Below are 24,712 nucleotides of genomic sequence, written 5' to 3'. Positions count from 1 at the left end.
CTTCTTCCTTGGGAATTGCAGACGCTGCGATGCTGTCATGCATTGTATTTTTAATCCCCCTTGGAAGGACGCACGGTCATGAATCACCGGGGGAAGGGACGAACTCGCCCAGGGGTTATGTGATGCAGGCGACCCTCGGGGCTTCTCGGAGCGGGGAGAACAGCACCGGCTACAAAGCGACCTGAGAAGGCATAGGGCACCATTGCTACTGAGCGCCCACCCTCGCACTCCGCTGCCCGCTCCAGAATCCGCAGCAACTTGATGCCAGGAGAGTAGAGACTGCAGCTGGGGGGAGGGAAGAGAACCTGGCCAAGGTGCTGGAGGCAGCTTGCTCTAACATCCCGTCAACACTTTCTCTATTTTCACTGAATTTGATCCAAACTCTTATGGGACTCTTTAATACAGCCCTCGGATTAAGTTATATAAAAAATTTAAAGTCTTTAAACCCGGGTCCTACAGTTGAAAAGGACAAGAAAGGCTTAAGATTTTGTTTTGTTTTGCTGGCATCCTTGAAGTTGGAATATTGTGGTTAGTTTATTAAACAACAGACAAAGTATTTCTAGCAACATGCCTGTGCCAGAAAGTTTAAAACTCTTAATAACTTGCTCCCAGAAATCAGGGGTTTAATCCAAGAGTTACCAGAAGTGCTCTTAAACCTTCTGCTTCCAGGTCAGGAAGTTTCTGGCCAGCATGGACACTCCTAGAAGAGTGTTTCGGGGGAGCTGGACAGCCTGGTTTCTGGGGAGCCCGACCGGCTGCTGTGTGCTCTAGGACAATTCCTGTTCTTGTTGTGCAAACCTGATTTCGGGAGACCTGGGCAACTTTATGCCTAGACAGCGTCTTTTCCTCCCCGTGACCCATGAAGATCCCTCCTGTTCTTGCTTTTGTGGAAATGACCAGGCTTTTTTGGTCTGCACTCAGCAGAATGCTGGCAAATATTTAACAACCAGCAACAAACAGCCCCAATTAGACAGTTGTCAGGGCCTTTAGCAGGACAGGCCTAAAAAGGTACAGTTTTTGAAACCGTGACATTTCTGCAGCATACAGAAAAACACAGGGAATCAGACAATAGATGTTCTGGTACTCACCAGCCACCTTTGATGAGATCTAGACATTTTGTGTTGTTTACTGGAGAGTTTTCTTTTAAAGGAACAGTTGAGGACAGTGTGGTCCCCTCTCCAGTGTCCCACCCATCCCTCCCCACAAGGAGGTGACTGCTGTCTGAACTTCGGCGTTTGCCTTTCTCACCTGCTAGGTGGATGTTCTCCACATGTTCCCTGCTGGGTAAAGCCTGGCTTTGATTCTGATGAGCCAGTACAAGTTTTTCAATATTTTTGAAAGTTACCCTGGCCTGCGTGTTTCCAAGTATGTGTTTGTATCTGCAATATGTAATGTTGTTCTGCTAGTCTTAAAATTTGAATATAAGTTGTAATGTATATAGCCTTGTTGACGGCCTCATTGAGATAGAGTTCATGAACCATACAATTAATCTCTTTCGAGTGTACCATTCAATTATTTTTAATATAGTCACAGAATTATACAACCATCACAGTTAATTTTAGAACATTTTCATGAACCACCTATGAAAAAATGCTGTTAACTCAATATTCATGCCCCCTCCTCCCACTTTCCAGACTGAGGCCACCACTGATCTGCTTTCTTTGGGCATTTGCCTGTTCTGTCGTTTCACATAAATGGAATCATACGATATATGACCTCTTGCGTCTGACTTTCATTTAATGTAGCATTTTTATGGTTCATCTGTGTTGTAGTGTGTATTTGTGCTTCATTCTTTCTTACTAATATTCCATTCTATGGAAGTATCACATTTTATTTATTTATTCATCTACTTGTGAGCATTTGGGTTGTTCCCACTTTTGGCTATTATGAATAATGCTGCTATGAAGATTTCTGTACAAGCTCTGTGTGAACACACATCATTTTTCATTCCCGCCAGTGGTCATATGAGGGTTCCAATTTCTCTGATCCTTGTTAATACTTATTGCCTAATTTTTAAAATTATAGCCATCCTAGTAGGTGTGAACTGGTGTCTGTGGTTTTGATTTGCATTTCCCTAATGACATGACTGCCTTGGAGAAGGAAATGGCAGCCCACTCCAGTGTTCTTGCCTGGAGAATCCCAGGGATGGAGGAGCCTGGCAGGCTGCCGTCTATGGGGTCGCACAGAGCCGGACAAGACTGAAGCGACTTAGCAGCAGCAGCAGCAGCAATGACTAATGATGTTGAGTATCTTTTCATGTACTTGTTGGCTGTTTGTACACCTTTCTTGGTGAAATATTTATTCAGATCCTTTGACCATGTAAAACATTTAATTACTTTTTTTAAAATTATTAACGTATGTGTAAAAACACTTTAAATATGCTAGATATAAGTCCTTTATCAGATTTATGATTTACAAATATTTTCTCCCATTCTGTGGGCTGTCTTTTCACTTTCTTGATGGTGTTTGCTATACATAACCCTTTGAAACTCTTTGAAATGATAAACATGGATAAAACAATGATCCAGGCTTTCCAATGTTAGCCTTTTCAATATTCATCGTATCAGTTATTCCTTGTGGAAGACCTAGAAGTTAAGCACTGCCTTACTCATCCCAGCTTCAGTCATCTGCCAGAATCTTCCAGATTTAGGTGGTGATATTAGTTGTGACTCTGAAAATAACCTAAACTTTAGAGCCTGGCTGTTTCCCTCCAATAAGTTTTCCAGAGCCAAGAAAGTTCAAAAGTTGAATTAAAGACAATTAAAGAGTTGAATTAAAGGTCTTTTCAACCATACGGTGGGGATTCTCAGTCAGAATAAAGGTAAGGTCAGGAAATCCTGAGATGTTCTGTCTAAATTCTACTTCACTGAAGTGTTGAAAGGTTAAAGTTCAGCCTCAAAGTTATTTTGCATTGGAAATTGGGTAGACTCCAGTCCTCAGCAGATTTACTTGGCCAGACTTTCTCATCTCTCTGGCAGTGGATGGAACCTCGCCCATGGAGGCTCAGAGAGGACAGGTCTGACCCCTGTCCTCAAGTCAGTGACTGTCCAGTGGTTGCAGAGACTTTGAATCAAAATGACTGTGGATGTGCTGTTGGCTAGATGTGGACCAGATGTGGAACCATCACACCAAGCAGGATGGATCCTGAGTAGACTAAGGATGGAAATGTGCTGCCTCCCAGTCCTGCTGGGGATTCTCTGACTCTTGTTAACTAGCTGCTTTCACAGGTTAAATCTGTGCTACTTAGCTTCTCTGTGCTTGGCTTCCCTCCTCTGAAAATGGGGGATAATAATAGTACGGTCACCACCTCAGAGCCAATGTGAGGATTAAATGACATTATAAACATAAAATGCAAAAATAGCACCTGGAAAACAGAAAATGCTCATTGAATATGAGTTAGGACTCTGATTGCATTATTATTATTTTCTTCCAGTTTTTTAAGAAATAATTGACATATAGCACTGTATACTTTTAAGATGCACAGCATAACGATTTGACTGACTGACATATGATTTTATCACTATTAATAATACACCCAACAGGTGTACCAAAAGCAATTCCCTGGTGGGACAGTAGATAGGACTCTGCAAATTCACTGCAGAGGGCACAAGTTCAATCACTGGTCGGGGAACTAAGATCACATGAGCCACAAGGCCAAAAAAATATTGTACCCCCAATAAAGTTAGGGGAAAATAAATTAATTCTTCATATATTCAAAAAGTTGTTTGAATAAATCTTCAAACATTTTAGAGACTAATTGTGTCCATTAGATGCAGAATCAATGGAGGTCTTCTCAGTGCATGTCAACCCGAACTTACAAATAAAGAGGAAGAGTCATTTTACATGCCTGGTAAAAATGTAGCTTCACTTGATGGTCTTGCACATCTAATCAGTACTTGTGGTTTCAGTAATTTTCTAAAATATTTATTTGGCTGTGCCAGGTCTTAGTTGCAGCACTCTGAATCTTTGATCTTCATTGAGTGGGGATCTAGACCCCCTGCATTGGGAGCTCAGAGTGTTAGCCACTGGACCACCAGGGAAGTTTCTATGAGTTCATTTTTGTATTAAAAACTGAGATAACACATATGATACTATGCCAACATGACAGATACTTTTAAATGTAAAAATTATATTAAAAATATTATTTTACTGAGTACAGACTATAAAGGAAGTTCATCTTTAAAACAGTCTGGATTTTTAACTTCCTGGCTTTCTTTTTTTGATTTATACAGTTAAGAAATATCCAAGTCAGCATTTCAGTAAATAGGGCTCAGTCGTGTCCAACTTTGCAACCCAATGGACTGTAATCTGCCAGGCTCCTCTGTCCACAGAGTTCTCCAAAGAATACTGGAGTAGGTATAGCCCACTTCATGGAGAAGATTTCCTACTCCAGGGAATCTTCCCAACCCAGGAATCGTACCCCTGGGTCTCCAGTTTAAATAACTGTGAGTTTAAATAACTCACAGTTAATTTTTTTCCTATTTTTTATCAACCAAGAGAATTTAGAATACGCACACACACATACACATACAATCCTTCCTAATTAAAATTTGTCTGGATAGTGCCTTTTCAGATCATAATTATAGCAAATCTATTTTATCTAAATAAATAATTCTTTATAATTAGTGTAAATGTTATGTAATTATGAACTGTCACCAGAACTTACATTGTTCAAGAGCAAGTGATCTTGCACTTCAAGAAGAAGTGGCTCATGAATGTTTTTTTAAGTAAATTATAATGATAAATTAGCAGTGTTATCTTAAATAAATATCTTCTAACATTTTCCCTTGATTTCCATGCCCAAAGCAAATAATTTATTTCAGAAGGATTTTTTTCCTGCTGACAGGGAAGTTTAAAAAAATCATTTAGCTGAAGAAGGCTTCCTGATAATCAGAGAATCTTTGAAAGCTTGACCCTGGCCATCATTAGATGACTGTCTAACCCCGGGGGTCCCCTCATGAAGAGGAAACCTGAGTGAGAACTTGGTCTCCTCATTACTGGAGGGCACGCCCAGCAGCCCGGGCCATGTTGGAAGAGGGAAATCTAAGAAGCATAAATAGCTGCCGACAAACCTCAGGAAATAGCAGTAAGGGGGAGTCACCAAGTTGTCAAATCTTAGGTTTTTTGATTTGGGAGGTGAGATGAAAAAGCAGGAACTATCCTTCAGTTCTTCAAGAAATAGAAATATTTGCCAGTTCAATGGATGGAAAAACACCATGCTTCAAAAGTTTCCAAACAGTGACAATTACAACTAGGATTTGGGTGGTTTTTATTTAATTTAATTAGTGTATCAGAGTCTAGTTGCTTTACAATGTTGTATTAGTTTCTGCTGTAGAGCAAAGTGAATCAGCTATACATTTACATATATCCCCTCTTTTTTAAATTCTCTTCCCTTTTAGGTCTCCGCAGAGCATTTAGTAGAGTTCCCTGTGGTATGCAGTAGGTTCTCATTAGTTACATAGTGTCCATAGTGTATATATGTCAATTCCAATCTCCCAGTTCCTCCCCTTCTGCACCCACTGTGTTCACATATCTGTTCTCTAGGTCTGTGTCTCTATTCCTGCCCTGCAAATAAATTCATCTGTATCATTTTTCTAGATTTCATATATAGAAATATATATATGATACTTGAAATCATGTGATATTTGAAATTCACAAATATATGAAATGTCAATATATATGATATTTGTTTTCCTTTTTCTGACTTACTTCACTCTGTATGACAGCAAGATCTTTTTTGATCCACCACCTGACATAACAAAAATAAAAACAAAAATAAACCTAAGCTTCAGTTCTGTTCAGTTCAGTTGCTCAGTCGTGTCCGACTCTTTGCGACCCGATGAATCGCAACACGCCAGGCCTCCCTGTCTATCAAAAACTCCCGGAGTTTACTCAAACTCATGTCCATTGAGTCAGTAATGCCATCCAACCATCTCATCCTCTGTCATCCCTTTCTCCTCCTGCCCCCAATCCCTCCCAGCATCAGGGTCTTTTCCAATGAGTCAGCTCTTTGCATGAGGTGGCCAAAGTATTGGAGTTTCAGCTTCAGCATCAGTCCTTCCAGTGAACACCCAGGACTGATCTCCTTTAGGATGGACTGGTTGGATCTCCTTGCAGTCCAAGGGACTCTCAAGAGTCTTCTCCAACACCACAGTTCAAAAGCATCAATTGAACTTAGGCTTAATAGGTTTTAAAAAAGACTTTTACATGTAGAAAAGTCTGCAAACCATAAAGACACAGCTTTGATTACTGTTGTTCTCTTTTAAAATAAAATTATAGTAAAAGTATATGTGGCACAAATCATACCATTTTAACTATTTTGAGGGAGAACTTCTCAATAACATTAAATGCATTCAGTGTTTTGCAACTATCAGCACCATCTACCTCCAGAAATTTTACATCTTCCCCAAAATGAAAGCCTAGACCCATTAAACACTCACAATTTGAAAAATATAATAGCTATTGGTGGGCTATGAAATTGTAAAATATTTTAAAATTTTAGCTAGAATTATAGGTGATTTTTTTCTTACTTGTATGTGTCAGATTTCTTTTTTTTTTTTTTTTTTAAATACTAAATACATGCAGCTTTTTTCCCCTTATAGCTCAGATAGTAGTCTGTCTGCAATGCAGGAGACCTGAGTTCAATCTCTGAGTCAGGAAGATCCCCTAGAGAAGGAAATGGCAACCCCCTCTAGTATTCTTGCCTGAGAAATCCATGGACAGAGAAGCTTGGTGGGCTACAATCCATAGGGTCACAAGAGTCAGCAGCAACTGAATGACTCACACACACACCATACACTGTTTGAGAGGATGCCATAAGCAAATGAACCCACTTAGCTTTATGCCTGCTGGGAAAGTGAGACTCAAGCCGGTGGAAGCAGAGCAGTGAGGCCTGTGCAGGCGTTATTGCCCCCTACTCTTCACTCTGTAGACAGCCAGGCATGAGCAGGCTCAGCTCCTCCTCCCTCAGACACAGGAAAAATGGGAAACGCAGGTGCTCTAGAGAAAGGCAGGCACAGGGGAGAGACAGAAAATAACAACCAAGCAGAGAAGGACCCAGATCACTTCTCACCACGGTCTTGGGGAGAATGATGACCAAGGATATCGCTTGTGACAGGATGCTGACTACAACCTGGGTAGCCGGGTAAACACGGAGTGGCGGTCCCTGAAAGGCACCTCGCCTTTCCCACCTGGGTGTGGGAAATGGGAGCTAGAGAAATTTTGCTGGAAGAGGAGAAAGTCCTGGAGGTAAGAGGGGCAGGGGAGGGCATGAACCCGCGTGAGACCATGGGGGACATCCTGGACAGAGACACCCTTAGATCCCCGCTTCGGGTGGTCAGGGGTCGGCCTTTATCTGAAGGCTGAGGAGGAACCAGAGGAGGAAGTTTAGAAATCAGGCCCTGGGCAGGAGGAGGCTCAAGGACCGGGAGGAGGGCGGGTCAGGAGTCCAGTGGTCCCAGGGGTCCACCCTGATTCCGTCCCCGTGGCCCTTCAGGGGGTGGATGAGGTGCCACCCCCACCCTGGAAGGAGCATGCGGGGAGGGGTAGCAGGTGGGATTGGGTTTGGGGTGTGGTGGGTCTGCTAAGGAGGGCCCTGAGTGGGACAATGAAAACGGACAGGCATGTGCTGCAGGCAGCGAGGGGAGCTCTGTGGGGCCCTCGAATGGAGCTGGCCCAGGACTCCCTGGGATGGACAAGGGGCATTGGGGGAGTGCGCAGAGATGGAGCTCCCGTCCCCGTCCTCTCAGAGAAGCCGGAGATCCGGGAGCCAGTGGGGTCTCAGTGGTCCCTGGGGGTGAACTTCCCACCTCCACTCTGGGGGACCTGAGTTTGCACAAGCCCTAGAGATGACCTGGGGGGGTGTGGAGGGCGAGGGTTGTGGGTCAGGGGAGCGGGGTGTCGGAGGGAGGGTTTGAAGGCCGTTGGGATGGGAATGGGATCTGTTCACTGGGCTGTGTCCTTTGGAGACTGGCAAGGCTGAGACCCCAGCCTGGCATGCGCGCCTGCTCCAGACTCCCTGCAGGTAATATTCGTGGCTCCTCAGTTCTGTGTTAGCAGAGCATTTTCTAACATTGGGCCTGTAGTGTAAACTCCTCAACCTGTTTAGCTCTAAAAGTTATCCCAATGCTTTACAGTACTTTATGAAACTGTGTTAAAATTCAGTGGGGGAGATTCACAATCTATTTTTTTCCCTCGAACACTAGGAATGGACTCTTTATAAGTAAAAAGTAAGTTCTTTTTTTTTTTTTTTAAGTACTAGGGTTCTTTTTTTTTTCTTTTGACTCTTCCGTTCAGAAGGGAGAAGCTAACACCTTATTGATGGAGGAGAATGAGAAAACGTCATAATAAGGTTATGTCAGAATTCAGAGATTCTGAACTAAATACCTAAACCTTCTTCCTTTAGTGATTATATAATCTTTTCTCAGCAAGATTCCCCCTGAACTTTATTTTTTTTTTCATTTATTTTTATTAGTTGGAGGCTAATTACTTTACAATATTGTAGTGATTTTTGTCATACATTGACATGAATCAGTCATGGATTTACATGTATTTTCCATCCCGATCCCCGCTCGCACCTCCCTCTCTACCCGATTCCTCTGGGTCTTCCCAGTGCACCAGGCCCGAGCACTTGTCTCATGCATCCCACCTGGGCTGGTGATCTGTTTCATTATAGATAATATACATGCCGTTCTCTCAAAACATCCCACCCTCACCTTCTCCCACAGAATCCAAAAGTCTGTTCTGTACATCTGTTTTGCATATAGGGTTATCATTACCATCTTTCTAAATTCCATATATATGTGTTAGTATGCTGTAATGTTCTTTATCTTTCTGGCTTACTTCACTCTGTATAATGGGCTCCAGTTTCATCCATCTTATTAGAACTGATTCAAATGAATTCTTTTTAACGGCTGAGTAATATTCCATGGTGTATATGTACCACAGCTTCCTTATCCATTCATCTAGGTTGGCATCTAGGTTGCTTCCATGTCCTGGCTATTATAAACAGTGCTGTGATGAACATTGAGGTGCACGTGTCTCTTTCAGATCTGGTTTCCTCGGTGTGTATGCCCAGAAGTGGGATTGCTGGGCCATATGACAGTTCTATTTCCAGTTTTTTTAAAAAAGTCACAGATATAATCCTGTTTCTAAACAACATGGCATTGAAGGAAAGAGCTATTCATACCTCACTTAAAAGAAACGAGCCATAAAATAACTAGGGGAATATCTTCATTATACACAGATTGCCATTTTCACAGCATCTCTATCAGTCTGACCTACAGAGAGATGTGTGCCATTAAAATTGGATTTGCGGAAAGAAATGAGAAGGACCAGAACCCTTGTGGGACAATCAGTGACACATCCAGCCTCGCGTGTGAGGCGCTGCTGATTTTGGCAGAGTTTAGGAAATCTAGCCTCCTCATCTCAGAATGCTCTGTTGACAAAGGTAGTGTTTTGTTTTTCTGAATGACTTAATCAGTAAGCCCCTTAGGCAGAAGGCTTCCCTGATGGCTCAGTGGTAAAGAATCCACTTGTATAATGCAGGGTTTGATCCCTGGGTCAGGAAGGTCCCCTGGAAAAGGAAGTGGCAAACCCGCTCCAGTCTTCTTACCTGGAAAATTCCATGGACAGAGGAGCCTGGAGGGCGGTACAGTCCATGGGGTTGCAAGAGTCAGACACGACTTAGCGACTGAACCCTCCTCAGGCAGAACTAGGTTTTTACACGTGTAGTTAGAAGTATAGACGTCGCAGGAGCCTCAGCACAAAGACTGAAAAGGCACAGTCTGGTGCTCAGCTCATTTGTTTCTTTGCAGGAGCTGGACCAGGAGGAGGTCAGGTCCATGATGAAGAAAGACTCTGGGGGGATTGTCACCCCATGAGTCCACCCTCACTGGGGGGATGCCGTGGAAGGAGGCCGACTGGTGGGCAGGGCAGTGACAGAGGGGCTTCTTTTATTGAGCAGCTTCTGTATCCCGATGTTGTGCTCTGTTCAAAACACCTGTCCCCTCCTGTCTTCCTCACCGGAGTACCGAACAGACTCTTTCCATGGGGAAGGGTGCCAGGCTCTCTAATCACAAAACCTGCCGTTGAAATGACTTTCCAAATATACCATGAGGCTACTTTTTTCTTTTTTCCTTTTGTCTCAGATTATTAGCAATACCTAAAAATTTAATAGCGGAGACCTGGAATACCTAATTTGTCCAGCTCAGCCCTGGGCCTGACTCACTGGATGGGCTTAGTGAAATCATTTTCCACCATGAGTGAGTTTCCTTGCTGTTAAGACAAAAACTAAAAATACATCTTGTCTTCATGGGTTATGGTAAGGAGTAGCTGAGTAATCTTTACTAAGAAATTGCCATTTTTTTTTTAAGGAGAAAAGGTATTTCACCACAGAGGAAATCTGTTTGGGAGTTGCCTGATCCCAAAGTGATATGATATCAAATAAAAAAATGTTCTTCAGCCTCCTCTGTTAGTCCAGGAGACAAAACCTGGCTTTGTTCCAGGTTCCTTGATGTGGGCTGAGAAAGGGCATAGCGCCCTGTGAGCAGTCCGGCCGGCTTCCAGAAGATGCAGGGTGCTTAGGAGGAAGCAGTGTGTGTATGAGGTCCCGCCTCACTCCCACCCAAACCCCTCATGCACCCACCACTGCCCCCACCGCCCCAAGCTCACTCTCCCGAGTGCTAAATCCACCACCAATTTTCCTTTCAAATTTATAGGACCCCATTTTTTTTTCCTTTGGCTGCATACAAATCTAGTTTTAAAAGCAGTGGGTTTTCTAATCTTAAACAGAAAACTGTCCCATTTGCATAATTTTTTTTTATACTTTTATTCCTCTCTTTAATTTGAGTGACCGGTTCTCATAGCTAAGAAGGTTTCAAACGGCCAGCCCAGAAGAGCAGATAAAGCCTGAGTGTGGAAGGCAGGAGGTGAGTCAGGACTTGGAGGTGAGTCAGGTTTACTGACTCTCTCACTGCCTTGGAGAGGTGCTGTCTGTCTGCGTTAAGTCGCTAAGTCAAGTCTGACTCTTGGCGACCTTGTGAACTGTAGCCTGTCAGGCTCCTCTGTCCATGGAATTCTCCAGGAAAGAATGCTGGAGTGGGTTGCATTCTCTCCTCCAGGGGATCTTCCTGACCCAGGGATCGAATCCGCGTCTCCTGCATTGGCAGGGGGATGCTTTACCCCTGAGCCACCACGGAGGAGTATAGGTATCCTCAAAGGGAAACTGACACCCAAAGCACTGTCAAGGTCAGCCTGCACCTCCCCCACACCCCAAACAAGTTTGAAGACAGAGACCTCCGCCAAGGCCTCTCCTGCACACTCACCACCCTTCACCAGAGACTCTGGACCTGATTCTTCCTCTCCATCCCTGTGTTTCTCTTTGTTCTGACACATCCGACCCTGCGACCTCTTAGCTCCTTGACCCAGTGACCAAATTCTCTGCTGGGCCACGGCTTCCCGTTCCCATGGTGCAGAATGTGAAGTCTGAACTGCGTTATCTCTTGAAACTGGTCCACCTCCAAAATGACAGACTCAAACATCCTCCTCAACGGTCACACAGCCTGTTCCTGCCTCTTCTTGGTCAGAGAGTCCCGCCACCACCATCCTTTGACCTCGGGTCTGTTCACACTTCCACACTGTCCCCTCCTCAGCTGACTGTCCCCAGTTTCAGATCAGAAGTGGGGGCCCCTCAGGCCACCTCTTTCTTACCGGCTCTGAACTCACATGTCTCTGCCTGGCCGAGTCAAGGCAGGATGAACCGACAATACTCACTGTTTGTCCTTGCACCAGCCAGCTAATGCGGCTAGAGGAAAGGTCCCCAGCCAGGCACACCAGCATCGCTGTACACCCTGGACCACCAACCACACGGTGTTCCTTTTGTCAACAATCTCACCATGGCCCTCTGATCTGCTTATACTCCAGCCTCCCAGAAAGCTTTCCAAACATTCACTGTCTCCTTCAACCTCAAATATGTCCTGCCTCTCCCTCACAGACTTTGGTTTCCATTTTTGCTTCATAACACACAGACATATCAGACAAGATCTCTCTGGATTTGGGGCCGCCGGGTCTCTACCATCACCTACACCTGCTGGAGTTTTCCTCTTCTGATATAACTGAGCGGCCGCCCCTCTGAAGAAGACTGTCTTCCATCCTGATCTGGTCCTGAAGATAAGAGAAGTGGTTTATGGGGGCAGTCATGTGGAGGTCACTGGTGACCCCAAGAAAGTCACATGAAAAGAGCTGGAAAGTTAGCAAGATAACTATGGACAACTCTTTTGAGAAATTTGATTAGAGGGAGGCAATTATGTACTGTTTTCTCCCAAAGCTTAGGCTCTGAACGATCACCTTCATCCTCCCCTCCTTCCTCTCCACCCAATCTCTTGCCCCCAGACTTGATGTCATCTGCACAGTTGGAGCAGCTGCGAGGTGAGCAAGAAACCAAAGCCACCCTCAACCTTGCACCTCTCAGCTGCAGGCCTATTGATCACTTCTCTCTATGATAAAATTTCTCTGGAGTCCTGGAGGTTTGGAGAGAGTAACTTCAAAGATGATAGACTCAGCTTATCAGGACAACTCCACCTGTACCAACAGAACACTCTGTGTGAGGCGCTGGGCTCAGGTAGAAATTCATGGGTGCCTAAGATCTGGCTCTGTTCTCCAGAGCCTTCAGGCTGGCGCTGTGAAAAAGGGATGCTGAAACATCGCTAAGAGCAGTGGGTGAGGCTGGCGGGACCCAGGGAGCCTAAAGAGAAGGAAAATGAAGACTCTTTGCAGGGATCAGGAAAGGCAATGCCTGAGCTGGGATTTGAGAGGTGAACCTGAGTGGCTGAAAGGCGGGGAGCATTTCCCAGCCAGTGAAAACATGTGCCCAGAGATATACAGGGGACCTCTCACAGAAGCTTGGGGAGGAGATGATGATGGAAGTGAGGGAGGCACAGATGGATAGATGGGTAGATCTCTGCCCGTGAGTGTGGAGGTGCTCACATCGAGCAAGGATGCAGGCCTCTCAGCCTGTCTGTCCAGTCTCAAGTTCATCAGAATCATCTCTTTTGATCTAGGCATGGTCCTTGGTGTTACCAGGTTCTGAATAAATGAAGAATGAGTGGATATGTTCTCTCATGAAACCTGCCACATTATTGGTGTTGTTTAAATTAAAAGTGCTGGTGCATCTAAACTGCTTAGAACCTGGTTAGGCACAGAGTGTAAGAGGTGATGGAGCACAATGGTTAGGGCATCAATCTGTCAGACTAATATCCGGAGTTTATGTCCTGATTTCACTACTTACCATTACTTTAGCCAAGTTCCTCAGCATTAATTCCCACAATATGTAATTCACAGGCTTCCCAGGTGGTTCAGTGGTAGAGAATCTGCCTGCAGTGCAGGAGACATGGGTTCGATCCCTGGGTTGGGAAGATCTCCTGGAGGAGGAAATGGCAACTCACTCCAATATTCTTGCCTGGAGAATTCCATGGACAGAGGAGCCTAGTACCCTACAGTCCCTGGGGTCGCAGAGTCAGACATGACTTAGCATCTAACCAACAACAATGTAATTCACAAGGTTACCATGAGGCTTAAATGAGTTTATATGTGTAAAGCACTTAATGCTTAATAACAATTCATAATAGTTGTCCTGAATTACCATTAATAGTAAGTGTGATTCACAATTATTTTTAATAATTCAAATTATCAGTAAACAATTTATTGACCAATTTATTGCTTTATGATGAAACCCTCCGAGAGTTCTGATTCTGAAAGCTCACCCCCAATGCCCTTTCCCCACTGCACTCTTTTCTTGCCAGATACATATCCTTTGCTGAATTTGGGGTTCAGATCACTCCTTAAGTGTGCGTATTAGCCGATAAGAGAGGATTTACATGGGAAATTGGTAACAACCATCCATAGACCATGGTATCATGATATACCCTCGGTAACCCTTCTTCCTCATTTAAAGTATGATTGAATAATTCACGTATAAGCCAGTATGTCTGCATGGAGTTATATTCTAGAAGGCTAAAGAGAGAAATATCTGCCCTAGGGGTGTACTCTGGAGAGTCCACGTGACATGTGCCCTATATTTTTTTTCTTGTCATGTCAGCTTTCAGATTTATTGTTCAACTCCCAAAGAGCATGTGCTTTTATATTTTGAAAAACTATCAAACAAAAGCATTAAAACAGCAGAAACCCGTTGCAAAGCTTTCACTTTTAAAGTTTCCAGGCACCCTGCCCTTTTCCTAAAGGAGCCTTTTCCCTTTTATGGATGAGCACCGGGCTCCAAGACAGTGTAAATAGAGCTTCCTGTTCCAGAGAAGTGCTGGCTCCTACAGGAGCCCAGGGCTCCTTTGGGAAAAGTTGATAGGAACTGGGAGCCGTGTGTGACCGGGCCTGGAGTCAGCTGAGCCAGCAGGGAGGGGACCTCGGTTAACAGCCCCTTTGTGCAGCCCGAGGTCCCAGAAGCACTTCTGGGAAAGTGACTCTGGTGCCATACACACAGTCCTTGCGAAGAATGGTAGGGAAGCTGGCCGCGCTGGGGAAGGACGTTCCCAGATTAGGTGCCCAGATCTTGGACTGGACTGCTTCGGAGTACTGGGACGTGTCTGCGATTCCCACAATTAGGGGCTCCTGTGCTACTCATGAGTAGAGACTTCAAATTCAGAAGATAAGACAAATTGATTCTGCACACCCTACCTCTGATCCAATAGGAAGTGTTTCTCAGGGGGCTCACATGAAAATTAAAATCTATTTTCCTTCTTTGTTGATCTTAATAGTTTCCTATGCATTTACGTGATAATAATAAAATAATTATTTATTTGCGGTTGAGTTGATATGTATAATTTTGATCTTTGACTTTTGTGTGTTTCATGATCTTATCAATGGTGGCCAGGAAATATACCAAGATAGTATAACTAAATCCTATTAGATGTACTCATAATGATATTATGACATTGGTCAATAAGTACATGAAAAGATGCTCACTATCACTAGTCGTTAGGAAGTGCAAGTCAAAACTACAACGAGATGCTGCTTCATGGCCACTAGGACGGCCGTAATCAAGAAGACAGATGAGACGTGTTAATGAGACTGTAGAGAAGTTGAAACCCTCATACACCACTGGTGGGACTATAAAGTGGTGCAGCCCTCTAGAAAACAGTGTGATGTTTCCTCAAACAATTAAACATAGAGTTGCCATATGATCCCACAATTCCATTCCTAGAGAAAAATGAAAACAGACATCCCACAGAGCTTGTATACAAATGCTTATAAAAGCAATGTATACATATAGCCCAAAAGTGGAAACAACCCATATGTCCATCAACTTGATGAATGAATACATAAAATGTGGTGTATCCACACAGTGGACTATTATTCTGCAATGAAAAGAGACAAAGTACTGATTCATGCTAAAACATGGAGAAACGTTGAAAACATGATGATACATTTAAAAAGGCCCACATATTGTATAAATCCATTTATGTGTATGTTAGCTGCTCAGTCATGTCTGACTCTGCGACCCATGGACGTAGCCCACCAGGCTCCTCTGTCTGTGGAATTCTCCAGGCAAGAATACAGGAGTAGGTTGCCATTCCCTTTTCCAGGGAATGTTCCCGATCCAGAGATCCAGGGATCAAACCTGGGTCTCCTGCTTTGCAGGCAGATTCTTTACCATCTGAGCTACCAGGAAAGTCCAATTCCATTTATATAAATAAGCAAATCCACGCAGATAGATAACAGGCTTGTCATTGCCTGGGGCTGAGAGTAGGGGTGGGGTGATTAAGAATAGGTCACTATTTACCTACTAGAATGGCTAAAATCAAATGGGTTAATAATACCAAGTTGACAAGGATGTGGAGAAACCAGAACTTCATACATTGCCTGTGGAAATGTTATGACCGCTTTGGGAAACAGTTAGCAGTTTCTTAAAAAGTTGAGCACGTGCAAACCTATAACCCAGCACTTCAACTCAAGAGAAGCTAGAAACATAAACCACCCAGACTTGCACACAAACATTTACAGCAGTTCTGTCATATTAACCAACACCTAGAAACAGTGCAAAACTCCATGTACTAATGAATCTATAAATAAAGCATGTGTTAATTCAAAGAAGTATTACTCAGCAATAAAAATGAAAGAACTATTAATTTATATAATGTGGCTGAATCTCAAAACGTGAAAGAAGCCAGACTGAAAATATCATATCGTCTGATAGCATTTACATGAAATAAAAGCAGAAAAATAGAGACAAAAATAAGTGGGTTTTCAGTAGGAGAAGGGATTGCTTGAATGTGGTCACCAGGGAATTTCAGGGTGATGGAGGTGTTCTAAAAATGAATTGTGAAGAACTGAGTAACTGTATTTAAATTATACAAAATCACTGAATTGTAGATGTAAAATGAATGGACTTTATGGTGTATAAATTATAACAGAACGAACTTGTTTTTTAAAAGAGAGAGAGAAAGGATAACGAAATCCTGTACAACTGTTTTGTTTGTGAGGAAAAGTATGACATCTCTCTTTTTTCAATGGCCCACACTTAACCCCAAGAAAAAGAGCCTCAAAAAATTTTTTTGGATTATTTGTGTGTTTGAGAGTGAGATGAAGTAATTAGTGTTACTAAAATTATTTGATGAATGTTTACAACTTGGCACTTAAATCATTCCATAAATATATATGTTAAACATCCCATGGTCACTCTTGTGTTTTTTCATCATTTTATTATTTATTAAGTATAATTCACAGACCATACAATTCACCCACTTACAGTGTACAATTCCATGGTCTTCAGTATAGTCACAGAGTTGTGTTCACCACAGTCCATTTTAGAACATATTCATTAACCCCAAAAGAAACTCTTGTTTTGACAATATAATTATTTTTCACAAAGGGCATGTTGTTTATATTGCCTATAGTAATTTGTTATTGTTCTGATGATTTTGTAAGTATTTTGAAAAGTTCTGCTTTCATATTTAATGTGGTTACTACTGACATCATTACTGCATGAAGACTTAATCTTCATGTAATGTAGACATTCTCAAGATTCTCTGAGGTCTGAGAGATGCTGGTCTATCTACTCATGATCCTGACTTTCTCAAGTCCCTAGTGTTTCTCAGTATTTCTCAACATTGCTTTCTTCTTCTACTGCTTGTCTGAAGTCCTTTGCTTATCTCTAAAGGTAAGATTACTTATAGGTAAGATTACTGATAAATCCTAAATTTCAAAATCCAGTTCAGTGTTAGTTTCTTATCTTGTTTGACCACCCTTAAGCCTACCACATTGTTGTCTTCTCCTGAAAAAATCCTTCTCGCTTTGATGTTTTCGACACCAACCCTCTCTCTCTATCTCTCCCCTCCTCCTGCCCTTCTCTGCCACTTGCTGACTCCATCCACCCTGGCTATTCTCAGGGTTCCAACCTAGGTCCTCTCTCTCACTCTCTGAATGCTTTTCCTGGGGTGTCTCATCCACATCCTTGACTTTAGCCGTTGCCAATATGTCCATCATTTCCAAATCAGCATTGCTTCCCTGGGCTGGATGTCCTGCCTTCAAATGCATAGCAGTGTATGCCTCCCACCCCTCCCCCACACCGAGCATCTCCAAGGGAGCATTCCAAATGAAACTCATCAACTTCCCAAACTCACTTTTTTTTTTAACTTGGGTTCTTAATATTATTATCCATTCATTTGGAAACAATAAAAAAGGAAACTCAAAACAATAATTTTTAAACCTTGGGAAGTTATCTTTGAGTCCTCCTCTTCCCAACCACCACCCCCCGACCAAAGGCAATAGATTCTCAGATCCACCGCCCCCCACTGCCACCAAAGGCAGTAGATCCTCAGATTTCCCGCCCCCACCAAAAGCAGTAGATCCTCAGATCCAGCTGTAGCCCCCAGATGCTCTCATATCTATTCTTTCCTTCCCCTTCTTGCTGCTCATGTTGCCTTTTTCCTGAACTACTGCAACCATCCTATTGTTCAGGCGGCCTCAGCTGTCAGTTATCTACCACACATTTGTGTGGGTCCAACGTCACTTTTGGTTTTTAAAATTCTTCTACCCTTCTTCCTCACCGTGAGCTCACAGTTCTTTGCCAGGCTCTGGCACACAAAGTCTTTCATTATTTGGTTCTATTGACCTTCCCTGGTGGCTCAGACGGTAAAGAACTTGCCTGCCAATGCAGGAGATGCAGGTTCAATCTCTAGGTTGGGAAGATCTCCTGGAGAAGGATATGGCCACCCACTCCAGTATTCCTGCCTGGAGAATCCCATGGGCAGAGGAGCTGGTGGGCAACAGTCCACAGGGTCACACAGCGTCAGACACGACAGAGACGAAGCACGCACACTCTGCTTTTAGCAGGCTGTGTCTGCAGAGTGGCTTCAATTGAATTGACCTCCCCAGCGGTGTCTCTTGCTACCCCCAACAGATGCCCTATTTCTGAGCGCTGCTTTGTTCCTTGGCTCAAGGGGGCTCTCAGCAGAACTCATCATGGTGGGGTGGAGGGTGGGGGGTGACGGTGCTCCTGTTTCTTCCAGATCTCTTCCTAAAGATCACATCCTCCCTGAGATCTTACCTCTCGCTCAGCCCAAGGCGCACTGACTGACTTTATCCTGTGAATGCAGAAGTTCATCTGAATCAGCCCTAATCACACATCACTGTACTGTAGACACTTGTCTCTGTCTCCCCAGCAGCCCCGAGAGTGGGGCTGTGTGTCCTCTACGCCAGCAACCTTCCAAGCTCTCTAGGAGCTGTGGGTGGGTGGGTGATTTGGGTGGGTGGGACGGTGTCAGACCAGGGCTCTCACGCTTTCTCCCTGAGCCCACAGTAGAGAAACTCACTGCTCTTCCTAGTTAAATCAAGATGTGGAACCTGAACTGCTTCGTCCTGGAGAAAACAGGCACAGAACAACTAACTCAGGTGATACAGATGAGATGAAGCTTCCTACTCCCTGTAGTTTTTGTTTGCTTCTCAGAGATGAGCAATGTGGAGAAGGATGTGGAGAGAAAGGGGGTTTCGGGGATGAAAGAACTCAGGTGGAAGACAAGGAAAACCAGGTGAGTCACCCAGAGAAAAAGAGGTCCTGGAACAGGGATGAGGGAGATAGAAAAAGAGAAAGCCTTGTGGGAAAGAATGCACAGAAACAGGACGGAAGAATAGCCGATTCGCTGCCAATAAGGAGCTACAGGGAAAAGAAATACAGGAACGAGAGGAAACGGTGACAGGATGCAGCTTCACAATTCTTTTCAGAGCTGGAGCTCACGCCGGCTTCTTGACATTGTCTCTAAGTGTGTGTCCACGCCGACCCCACATCCAGGCAGGCTTTCTCTGAAAGGCAGTCCAGGGTCAAAAGGCCAGAGCCCCTGCAGTGGGACTGGAACCTCCACTTTCTGGACATCACAGCCATTTGATGAGAGTGCTTCCCAAAACTGGGAGATTGGTTTATAATGAGGTGCCTGTAGAACCCCAATTACTATATTCAGTTTCTTCCTATGCTGTGTTTTCAATAAGATTTTAATAAGGTCCTGTGCCAAATTTAATACTGTTTGATGTCACAAATCAGAAACAACTCTTGTTTCAAAAATTCAGAGGAGATCAAGGGTATAAGTTAGAAGCTGTAGCAGAGCATAAGGGTTGAGCTTACGAATCCCTCATTTTTTTTAAGCAAAGATTTTCTCCAGAATTGGAACTTTTATTTGTTTAATAAAAAGCTACCTACTGAATGGAAAAGAATCAACTGTTGAGAAAAGTGTTCTGTGCATGTACATCCTCATGTTGGTATTATTAGTCTCCATTTCTCTTTAAAAATTTTTTTATTAAAATAGAGTTGATTTACAACATTGTGTTAATTTGTGCTGTATAGCAAAGTGGTTGTTACACACACACACACACATTCTTCTTTATATTCTTTTCCATTACAGTTTATCACAGAATATTGAATATAGTTCCCTGTGCTACACTGTAGGACCTTGTAGTTTATCCATTCTATAGGTTACAGTTTGCATCTGCCAACCCCAAACTCCCAATCCATCCCTCCCACGCCCCTCTTGGCAACCACCAGCCTGCTCTCTATATCTGTGAGTGCGTTTCTGTTTTGTAGATAGGTTCATTTGTGTCATATCTTAGATTACACAGATAAGTGATATCATGTATTTGTCTTTCTCTGTCTGAATTATTTCACTTAGAATGATAATCTTCAGGTGCAAATGGCAGAAACTACTTGTTTCATTCTTTTTTCTTGGCTGAGTAGTATTCCACTGTACATGTCATTTTTCTTTTTCAGTTCAGTTCAGTCACTCAATTGTGTCCGACTCTTTGTGACCCCATGAATCACAGCACGCCAGGCCTCCCTGTCTATCACCAGCTCACGGAGTTTACTCAAACTCATGTCCATTGAGTCAGTGATGCCATCCAACCATCTCATCCTCTGTCATCCCCTTCTCCTCCTGCCCCCAATCCCTCCCAGCATCAGGGTCTTTTCCAATGAGTCAACTCTTCGCATGAGGTGGCCAAAGTACTGGAGTTTCAGATTCAGCATCAGTCCTTCCAGTGAACACCCAGGACTGATCTCCTTTAGGATGGACTGGGTGGATCTCCTTGCTGTCCAAGGGACTCTCAAGAGTCTTCTCTAACATCACAGTTCAAAAGCATCAATTCTTCGGTGCTCAGCTTTCTTCACAGTCCAACTCTCACATCCATACATGACCACTGGAAAAACCATAGCCTTGACTAGATGGACCTTTGTTGGCAAAGTAATGTCTCTGCTTTTTAATATGCTATCTAGGTTGGTCATAACTTTCCTTCCAAGGAGTAAGTGTCTTTTAGTTTCATGGCTGCAATCACCAAGGATTTTGGAGCCCCCAAAATAAAGTCTGACAGTTTCCACTGTTTCCCCATGTCTACTTGAAACATCAAACTATTAACTAAGGATTTAGAAACAAAGTAGTGACACAAGTCCTATCATTCAAGTAAGTTCATCAATTCTGCCCAAAGACTGACCATCAGAAGGAAGATGGAGTTGTGAGCAGGAAGTGGAGAACACTTCTTTTAAATTTCATGTTTAGGTTATCATTCTTCCTGACCTGGCACCTGTTTTCTGTAATGCTTTGTAAGATCTCTCAAAGCTCTTCTGTGGGACTATAGTATGTCTGAACCTGAGAGAAGTGGAGCGATCCTCCAGGCTGGGACATTGGGGGCAGAGAGGGAACGGCTGGACTGCAGACACTCAGCGCGTCTGGAGAAGGGCCAGGATCAGAACCTGGGTTCCTGCCTCCAGCCCACCTACTGCCACATTACATCACCTGCTGCTTTGCTCACCGCCAAGACTGTTCTCTGGGCATGTACCAAATTCCAGGACACATTTTCAGAACCACGAGGCAATTTGGTTTAAAGGAATTGATGTTGGCTCCCCACATCATTAGAGGCTGTTCGGCTGTCCTTTGTGCATGTTCACCAATGATGAGTGAGAGTAAGACAGCAGGGGGCATCACGAGGGAAAGCCTGACATCAAAACACTCTAGCAGTTTGGTTGAACAGTGGGGAGCAGACATAGCCTCCTGCCCCCCAGCTCCTCCTCCAGCCAAGGCCAAGTCTCTCTGGCCTCTGTCATGGGATTTCCACGAGGATTATGGCACTGATGCACTCACTAATAGGTCATACAGCTAGCTGTTACAGAAAGTGACAGGTGGAGATTTTTATCCTGTGTGTTAGTCACTCAGTCGTGTCCGACTGTTTGCAACTCTTTGGACCATAGCCCACCAGGGTCCTCTGTCCATGCAATTCTCTAGGCAAGAATACTGGAGTGGGTTGCATCTGCTGCATTGGCAGGTGGCTTCTTGACCGCTGAGCCACCAGGGAAACCCTTTTATTCTGAGGTGCCCATAACAATTTGGCAGCATCTGGCATTGCCCTGGGCAGTCCTCCCCCTGCAGGGGCATGTGGTCTTTCCAGCAGCCCTTCCCTCGCAAGGTTCTAGGCAGCTGCACAGCCTGGCAATCCCAGCTGGGTCCCTCACGTGCTGCTAAACTGAAGTTTTCACTGTGACCCTAAGAGATCCGTGTAGGAAGACTTCCCTGGTGGTCCAGTGGATAAGAATCTGCCTACCAGGGGCATGGGTTCGATCCCTGATCCAGTAAGATCCCACATGCCACAGAACAACTAAGACTGGGAGCTACAACTACTCAGCCTGTATGCCTAGAGCCTGTGCTCCATAACAAGATAAGCCCCCACAGTGAGAAGCCTGTGACCACAATAAACAGTAGGCCCCACTGCTGCAACTAGAGGAAAAGCCTGCACGCAGTAATAATGACCTAGAACAGCCATAAATAAATAAATTTTTAAAAAAGAGATCCATATATGAATAAAAGCTGTAATCTTGTAAAGCAGTAAAACAAGCCAGCTCACGTCACCCACAGACCCTCTCTGCAGGGTAAGACACTGCCGCTCTGTACAAGCAAGAGGCACCTCATCCCAACCACAGTCCACACCTGCATTAGTTGAACCTATGTCTAGCAGAGGTGGCTCAGCAGTCAAGAATCCACCTGCCAGTGAAGGAGACGTGAGTTTGAACCCTGGGTCGGGAAGATCCCTTGGAGAAGGAAATGGCAACTCACTCTAGTATTCTTGCCTGGAGCATCCAATGGACAGAGGAGCCTGGCGGGCTACAGTCCACGGGGTCACAGTTGGACATGACTGAGCGCACAGTAGTATAGAGTATGAAGGAGAATCCAATCTCACATCAGTTTGAGACAGAAGGAGCCCACGGTCAAGATGAATGACGACCTACATCATCCAAGGACCCCCCCTTTCTCTCCACTGCCTGCACCAACATTTCAGGTTAATTGGAGATCTTGTCTGTTAACACGATTCACTTGAAACAAACCCTGGTGGTGTGCCTTTAGAGAGCCCGGTCCATCAACAAGGCTATACTTAGAACACAGGGTTGTGCTTTGCAGCTGAGAGTTCCCCACAGATAATAGATCTTGCCCAAGAAAGGAAGCTTGGTCCTTCCTTATTTTTCTAGCATCTCAGGTTGACAAGTCAACCCACATCCTCCAGCCAGTTGACTATCTGAATAAATATTGACAAACAGCACTGATTTTCACCAAGACTTAGCTCTGTGTAATGACAATGTTAGTAATGGTGGGGCTCTTTTATTTAAAATAACAGTTTCTTGCATGTATTTAGTCTTTTAGTGTTAATTTTAGAGACAATTTAGGAATGGAATATTTAAGAGTCATCTTGTACTTCAAGGAACAGTGAAGAAGCAGGAGCTAAATATTGTTCATGTATACACTGAAAAAATGATACATGCAACTGAGGCATAATCTGCCTGAATGACCCTCCAAAACAGACACATTCATGTCATGCTAATGGCTGGCTCCATTTCCTTAATGATGGTATAATCACCTGGGGGAACACAGAAGCTGTTTCCCGCCTAATCTGCACTTCCTTGCTGTGACACACAGCACTTCTCTGGTTTTCCGGACCGTTTTCTGACCTGAAGTCAAAGCTGTTTTTCATGTCTTAGGCTGTGGGAAGACAGCCCCAGGCTGGCTCCGTTATGGAGACTGAAAACCATGAGGATGGACGCAGAGCCGTGGGTGAAGCCTGGTGCTCCGTGTGCCTGCCTTTTCCCAAGGCCTTCCTGACCCTTCTCTGCTGCCCACCAGGAACTGCTTTCAGGTTGACTGGGCTGTCTTTCCCCAGTCCCTAGGGGAGGACATGGAACGAGAAGCCAGGTTGACCTTTCAGCACTGGCTCAGTTCTCAGGGCCTGTGGTCACACGAGCCCTTTTACCCAGGGATGCTCAGGGCTTAATATCCTTGGAGGGAGACCCCAGACCATCCTCTGGCTTTTTGTGCAAAATTGACCAGAATGTGGCATCAGGGAGCCCAGACCTTCAAGTATTGCTGTCCTCCTGCAGTCCAGGGCATGGCCCGGGAACACCAGACCTACGCGGCTTGTCCTACTCTCTGGACCCTTTAGGAGAGAGGCCAGCTGCCAGGTGACTAATTGTATACGCAGGCCAACTTGCCAGGGGAGACAAAGATCTCCAGAGCGTGCCTTGGAAGGTTAACTCATTCTCAGCTCATCATCTCCTGAAGCCTTTTCCTTGACTGATGCCCAAAATTTCATGAGCAGGAATGCCTTCCTGGTCCCTGGGGTCCCTTGGGCAGGGAGGGGCTCTCCATCCGCCAGCACCGTTCCTCATCACTGTAGACTTGGCCCTTATGACTTACCAACTCCTTGAGAGATGGAAATAGCTCTTCTTCACCACTCTCCCTCCTGAATGACTGTGTGGCAAGAGCTGGACACACCTGGGTCCTTCCCCAGGCTTCGGACTAGGAGTGCTAGGTACCAGTTCTCTGCAGCACCTGGATGTCACACAGGTGCATCACAGCCTCTAAGCTCTCGCCCTTCCCAGAGTGGATCCTTGCCTTTGGCTCAATCATAGAGGATGAGCTATGGGAGGGCAAGCTTGGAAGCAATGATGGCATTATGAATCATGAAAATGGACCTGTGGATGGAGGGGAAGTGACAGAGGCAATATACTCAAGAGATATGAAGGTCAGAGATTGAGGGAATGTGCCCAATTCATTTCTTAGCTCTGGTACTTTTTGGCATACATTAGTTCTGGCTTTGAAAGATTAAATCATAGGGGTCAACCATGCTGTTGGACCCAAAGGTCCAGGGCTCAGGAAAGAGTGGCGGATGGTCTAGGGGTCCTCAG

This window comes from Muntiacus reevesi, chromosome 12 (genome assembly GCF_963930625.1).
Source record: "Muntiacus reevesi chromosome 12, mMunRee1.1, whole genome shotgun sequence".
Lineage (NCBI taxonomy): Eukaryota > Metazoa > Chordata > Mammalia > Artiodactyla > Cervidae > Muntiacus > Muntiacus reevesi.
The sequence above is the reverse complement of the archived record's forward strand: the minus strand, read 5'-3'. Positions refer to the sequence as shown.